The sequence below is a fragment of the Stegastes partitus genome, unplaced genomic scaffold (assembly GCF_000690725.1).
Source record: "Stegastes partitus isolate 25-593 unplaced genomic scaffold, Stegastes_partitus-1.0.2 Scaffold1955, whole genome shotgun sequence".
In the NCBI taxonomy this organism is placed as follows: Eukaryota; Metazoa; Chordata; class Actinopteri; family Pomacentridae; genus Stegastes; species Stegastes partitus.
The window spans coordinates 47,654-55,091 of record NW_007579686.1 but is presented as its reverse complement, the minus strand read 5'-3'; positions in this window follow the sequence as shown (position 1 = coordinate 55,091).

The following is a 7,438-nucleotide window of genomic DNA, read 5'->3' as shown; positions in this document are numbered from 1 at the left end:
AGCTGTGATTTTACTTGCATTTCACATCCATTATAAAGCTAACTAGTGCAGCTAAGTTGAGCCAAAACAACAGCTTTGTACCGATGGCAGAGTGAAAGGTATCATATTGTATGATCGAGTACTTTTACAACACTTATTTAGCATTCACACAAAAGAATGGCCGTCCTTCCTGTGGACCCCATTGTCTCCAGAGAGGGGTCACTTTTCCAATGACACCAGCAGGTGGCGCTCTACGACCAAGTCAGCAGTCTGATGGGAGTCATCTATTGTATCAAGTACATCATGAAGACCATCTCCAACACTTAATACTCCCACAATGCACTACTGGTGAGTGGCGGATGGTTCACAATTAAACTAAAATGCCCCGCTTGCAATCCAATGGAGACCAGGACATGGCAATTAACCCACTAATACAGCAGACCATTAGACCTCCCTCTCCGCGCCGGCTGCTCCAGGGCATACAGTACACTTACCACAGGGCTGTGGGGTGCATATTATGAAGGGTAGTTTAATGTAATGATCCATTCAAAGCGTCTAGTGTACAGTATGCACCGAGCTGTGGCAGTTAGAAAATCCAGCCGGCCCTGTAAAACACATGAGTGAACATATTTATAGAAAGGGGACGCAATGCTCGTGGAATTCTGAGATTCATTAATTTCAAAGTTAGATAAATGTTATGTGTTACTGTTTTAAAAGCTGTGAGGGTCCAGATGCGCTAACACCATAACTATCATATGGAGGTTTCTAGCTATCCTCCTTCTAATGGTCCAACCATCAAGTAGATTAAACAGATTAAAACAGATTAGCCAAAATTCTTTCATCACTTTTCACTTTTGAAAAGAGTAAAAGCAAATATTTCCTCCCTGTTGGTTACTGTTTTACATTTGTAGTTTAATCTGATTTATTAGGGCTTTGATGGTTCACCCCGAAGCTTTTTCTTTTCTTTTTTTTTTTCCTCACTTCTGTGTTTTTAGAAGAGATTGACAGCCCTCCCTTAAGCATGGTATTTTTAATCTGATTAATCTGATGCCATTAAGACAGTGCAGAAGGAGGAATAGCAGCTCGGTAATGGAACCAGGGCACTGTTTAAACTGCTTCACCTTTGAGGTTGGTGCAGGAGAGGTGAAGGTTGGTGCCCCCTCACAAGTCTGATCTTTGTTAACCTACACTGTGTGAGCCACTTTTTCTTTTTTTTTAGTAGTATCCTTGTCTGTACATCATATATTTTTTTTCCAGTGAACGTTTATTGTCTTATCCCAGACGTGCATTTTGCAAAACTTGCTGGTTGAGTAATCCTGAAGAAGCACTCTCTCATCTTGCCTGTACTACTGTACAGCAAAATGACAATAAACTTGATTTGATTTGATTTGATAGCCACGAACAGAAATGCAGAACTTTAAACTTCACACTTCTTTTGTGGGCTTGTTTTTAAGCCTGCAAACCTTGCGTAGCTTAGTCATGGGATTTTATGAAACTATTTTTAACATAGGTATTTTATTTTTCAGAGATTACACTGAAAATTTATCTTTTTTTTAATGAATGTGCCACATTTGCAGTAAACACAACCACCAAATTTAGCACAAATTTAAGAAGCACGCAAATCACTAACACCTTATTACAACACGAAGCTGACTGAGTGCAGATGTGAATGTCTAGAAATACAGAACAACATCATTTGAATATGAATCACGTTGTGCAGGCGCTATTTATAGTTTACATTAACAATGAATTGATTTTTACATTACAGGTCATTGAACGCTCGCTGAATAATTTTACTGCTTCGGCATTGACATTAATTGTAAGATTTTGTGCAAGAGTGACTAAAAGTGGCACCCTCTCTTCCCCTTTATCCCTTTCCTGTGAGAAAATCCTCCAGTCGTCTACTGTACTGCATTTGTTACACTCCTCGGGGAGCAATGGCTGATGAGGCAGGCAGCCATGTCATATCGCTCAGACAGGGCTCACTGTCTTTGTTATTACAAACTGCAGCCTCAGGAAGCCATTTTGCACAAAACAAAGGGTAAACCCTCTTCACGCCTCTGGTGTTGCTTGATGTGGCACGATGCCAAATCTCTCACTCTGCAGCATGCATAGGGCCAACCGTAGGGGGTCTGGGCTTCCCTAATGCACCCACATCGCTGAGACTCATGTAAACAAAGAACTGCTTGAATTAGATGCCATCTCCAACCTCTAGACCCACTAATGGCCTATTTTTTTTTGCTTAACAGAGAAAGACCCACTAGAAATTCTAAACTGAAGTAGTGCGAAGAGTGAGAAAAACACTGCTGTCTTGATTCTCATGATTGTCCTAAATGGAGGAATTACATTTTATTTTTATAGTTCTTGCCATGAAAAAAAAGGGGATTATGCCTTCTCTTTAGTAATCTTTCATGTGCATTAAGCATTAAGTGATTTCCACCTTATTCACAAGGACTATTCATTGCCACTCATGGAGAAAGGTTGTTTGAGATTTGTCATTGAAATGCTTATCTGCAGGTAACTGAGTATGTGAAACGCCTATGCACACCTCTATCTTTCTATTCATATCAAATATATTCTTTTTCTTATGCAGCTTTAAAAGCAGCCTGTGCAGTTCGTCTTTATCTCCTCCTATAGCATTTCCACTCAGACTTGACCTTTGACCAGTGGGTTGTAGAGAAAGGAACACATGTCTTGCCCTTTTACAAGTAAAGTGGAAGTGATTTGTTTACTTGCACCGACCACTTGATGATTAAAGTTTAATGACGTAAAGCTAGCCTTAAAGGTCCTGATGATAAATGGACGTACTGGGGTGATAAATGATCGGAGAGGGGACGATGAGTACAGCGGTAAGTTGTCGGACCGGGACACATAAGTAGGAGCAAGAACGGAAGAAGACGACTGAGTGTTGGGGATCTCCTAGGGCTATAGGCTTCCTGCAGCTCTTGATGGTATGAAGGAGAGAGGAGAAAAGAAAAAAAATGAAGCAATGAAAGGATGGATGGATGGATGGATGGATGGATGGATGGATGGATGGATGGATGGATGGATGGAGCTTAGCAACAGTACAAATGCTTTGTCAGGTTTTGATGATCAAGAGGTGGTCAGATGGTCAGTACAACCTAAAGTGACCTTTCGACATAAACATGCATAACTTAAACGTGCAAGTTCGTCCATCTGAAAAGCTGTTTGGATATGCGTTTCTGCAAAAGCACGCCTGGTTTTGTGTGTGTGGATGTAGCCCTGAGGTGTGTCTGCCGTACGCTCGGCGCAATTTGCATGTGCGTCTACGTGTGCGCAGAGGCGGAGAAACCACATCAATGTATTATCTGAGCTGGAGCAAGATAGGAGATGTTTTCCTTCCAGGATGCTGGGCGGGTTTGAGATTGAGGGGTCTGAACAGAGAAGGGGACAAAAGCGAGCGAGCCAGAGGGCGAAGGGGAGTGGATGAGCCGGTGAGATGATAATGCAGCATGACACCTCTGAAATGAATCCCTGGTTACCATGGCAAAGAGGCAAGACGGGACAGTCTCTCAGGAGCCTCAAATAAAGCCAGCTGTAAATGATGTTTGATTAGTATTTAGATCATGTTCCTGCTCAGCAGAAACATTTTTTGCCAGCTGTTTGTGCACCAGTACGGCTGCTTCTGCTCAGTGTTCGCCAGTATACAAATATCCACACAACTACAATCTTTACAGTAATTAGTAACTGTTATCTATACAGATTCATTGATGAACTGACATAATTTGAATACATTTAGAGATATTCTACAGTTACATATATATATATTTTACATTTTACTACATGATCTTTAAGCTTTTTTGCCATTAAATTAATATTTTGGGTGGTTGGAAAGGATGCCATTTCTTTCAATGCATTTAAAAGTATAAATAAGTTGCTTGTCAGTTCATTATTTTCCTATTATTGGAAAGATAATTGCGAAATCACAAATGGACTTCTTTAAATGTTCTCTCTTTTTTTAACCCAGTACATGAATACATTGGGATATCATAGCTTATCCATTCCATATGTAAATTTGCTGCAGACAATCCTGTTTGCTAAAAGCTTTAAGAGAAGGGAGGTATTTGTGCGCCACACGGCAAACATGGACTCAGGGTGGGTGTCCACTGCCGCTATATTTATTCATGAAACTCAGCATGTTAAATAGATTTTATTTCATTTATTTGACAATCAGCTGGGACATTTTATATGTAAATGCATTGTTGGGGAAAAAAAATAAATAAAGAATACGCCTATCTAAATATAGAAATTTGACTATTTGCATATTTGATAGGGTGCACGAGAGGTCATATTACCAAAGTCAATATAAAGCATAGAGGTGGCATTTATACAGAATACGTGGCTGATGCAAACTAATCTAAAGTGAAGCACAGCAAATGTCAGATCTTTCTAGCCATTACCTCCATACAGCAGTATTCCATTATGTTGGAATTACTGAATTGTATAAATGTCAGGTGGAGTGTAAAGTAAACGAGCTGCTTTTTTCTTATTTATTTATTTTTTGAATCTTACAGTTGAACTGAGAAGATGCATTTAGGGGTAGGTCGACTCCGCCGTATGTAACATCTAGACCGTTTTCTCCAACAGTCCCTACAGCTAGGATCTTTTCACTGCTGCCTTTGCACTTCTCTGTTTTCTTCCGTCAGCCATGCCAGCGATGGACTGCTTACCAAGCCGGAACTAATCACATCTGACTGCTATCTGTCTCCATCAATTACACACGAGGTGCTTCATGCCCTCCTGCTTCCATACAGTGAAAAAAGATCCCACAATGCATCCGCGGCAGACACTTGCTGAACGTGTTGGTTAGTTTGGCCGATTCGGAAACATCGTTAGATTTATCTGCTTATTCCTTTTGAGCGCCATCGATGAGGAGGCTTGGGGAGGTTTGCCTCGGTGGAGACTGGAAGGGGGTCAGTCACAAGGCTAACAAAGATTGACAACCGCTCACTCTTCAGTCGGTCTGTCCGACAGTTATCAGCTCCCCTGACCTGCTTTGGACTGCTGGAAGAAACGCAAATTGAAAGAATATGCAAACACAGGTCAACGGGGCCCGAGTAATCACTGAGCATTATTTTCAATACATATTAAGTAGTTCACATGAAAGAAAGCGACTCCTGTGTAATATCACTATTGATGGTGTGTGTCTTAATAAATCCTTAGTTCAATGCAAATTCTGACTGGTAGCCAATCCGGTGTGTTTCTGTAATGAATGAAGCTGTCATTTGTAGCTGATGTTATTGATGCAGAACTCAATACTAATTAAAGTAAAATTAAATCATTATCAACTTCAGAAATGGCAGTGATCTATACGATTCAAATGTAGTTGAACGTGGCAGCATTCTGTCTGTCATTTTTTTCCCTTTCTTTCTTTCTTTCTCTGGTCTAGTGTATTTGTTCTTCTCCCGTACACCATCCCGGACATTCCTCTTCTTCATCGCCTGCTCCTCTACTTGATTCCTGTCTGGCCTGTGTTGCATGTATGGGGAGATGTCTGACAGAGACAGATTGCTCAGCCACAGCTTAAAGGTGACTGCCTCGCCTCCGTGTTCCCTAAAGCGCTGGATCATTGGAATCCATCATGGGGCAGCAGCAGCAGCACCGGTCTCCACACAGACGGATCACAGAGAAGGGACGACATCAGATGAGTGACACAACAGAGAAGAAGAGGGGACTATATCTGATCAGGAGGAAGGGGGGAAAGAAAGAGACTGTAGAGCCACAAGACGAGATGAGGGTGTTGTGTTACAAACGCTGAGGTGAACGAACACAGTGACAAGACAGGAAGAAAGAAGGATGTTGAGAAGTGTCGGAGATCTTCACCTCTGGTCGCAGAGGAGTGTACGAGGAGGGGGGGTGCTGGGTGGGCGTGGGGGCATTTATCATTATTGGATTGCACCTCCATCCCTTGCTCAACCTGACATCCCTCCTGCCATTGACATAAATCATGATTTCTCCATAATAGATCCCCTTTCTGCCACGGAGGGGAAGAATGTGCAGCTCGTATCGATTCCAGGCCCCCGTCACTCCTCCCTCCCCACGTTTCAGCTCAGTACAGTGATGCATAATCATTATCAACCATTACTGATTTGGAATTTGAGGGATGCCAGGTAAAGTTTGTTTTTACACGACTTAATTTGGATGCATGAGGTGCTGAGAGGAGTAAACAATACTGAATTTGCAGAGCTCGTGTGCAGCCAGCTTGTTTTTTTGGGTGATTTCTTTTGGCTGCCGCTGGAAGGAGTGACAGTATATTTAAACATATTGTACATTTTTGCCATCCAATTACAAATCTTAAACCGCGACAAAGTCATCTCATCAACCCGAAAGTCAAACGAATCAGAGCAGTGGAGACGACTTACAGCGGGTGATTGGGAACACACACACAAAAAAAAATGGACAAAGAGGAGAGATCACCTTAACCTGACTGAGCAGAGCAGGTGTTTAAACATTAATAACTCCATTGTTGGTTTGAAGTTCAAGCTCATTTGTCAAGCGCTCCACATTTAAACCATTAGCATACAGTACACACCCCTGTGCACCTGTCCTGTGGCAAGAGATCATCTAAAAATAAAGAAAAAAAAGCATATTTATCAGAAAAAAATGAAATATTTTTCCATATTTCAGGACCCTTAAATCACCAGTAAAGAGTCAGAATCTGTATTTATCAAAAGGGAGCTGTGGTAGGAGCACACACATTACAAATAAGAATCAAAATCGGCACCTGAATCATTAAAAATCATTAATATTTCATTTCAGATCTTTTTATAATTAAACATTAAACTTTAATACATTCTTTAATATGTTAACCAGGAGGGACTACAAGACTATATTTTACAAGTGTCTTGATTAATCGCTTAGCAGCAAATGCATTTTCAAATCGTGCTATAATTAGTCATTTTATGTTTGGCTGAATACATATGAGCAAGAGCTGAAGGAAATTTCCAGCCAAAGAATGTGATTTTGTTTTATTAACAAAAATGTTTCATTAAAAAAAACACATAACTCACAAAAAGATGACCGAGGCCTTTTGTTTCTGTTTTGTAGATACAACATTCACTCTTTATAATGTCAAATCAGCCAACTGCTATTATCTCACGCTCCACTGTGTTTTACTAGACGTTCTGTTAATGGCACATTCATAATGACTGAAGAACTTAACGGAGGTTTGATTTGCGAATAGTCATTCATCCCCTGTGCCGGTTTCACACTGTGTATATGCAATTCTAAAGTCATTTGTAAAGCAGCAATGTAATATAAGTGTGTCAGCCTATTAGGGGGAAAACGTCCACAGTAGCTGCGTCCATTTGGAAAGCGATGTCTAAATATTAATTAACTCTGGTTATTGATTCTCCTTTACTTCCTTAATGACTGTGTTATTTTTGTGTTAGCTGGTAAAGTAATTTCCTGTCGATTCTCATTTTTTTTCCTGCCCAGC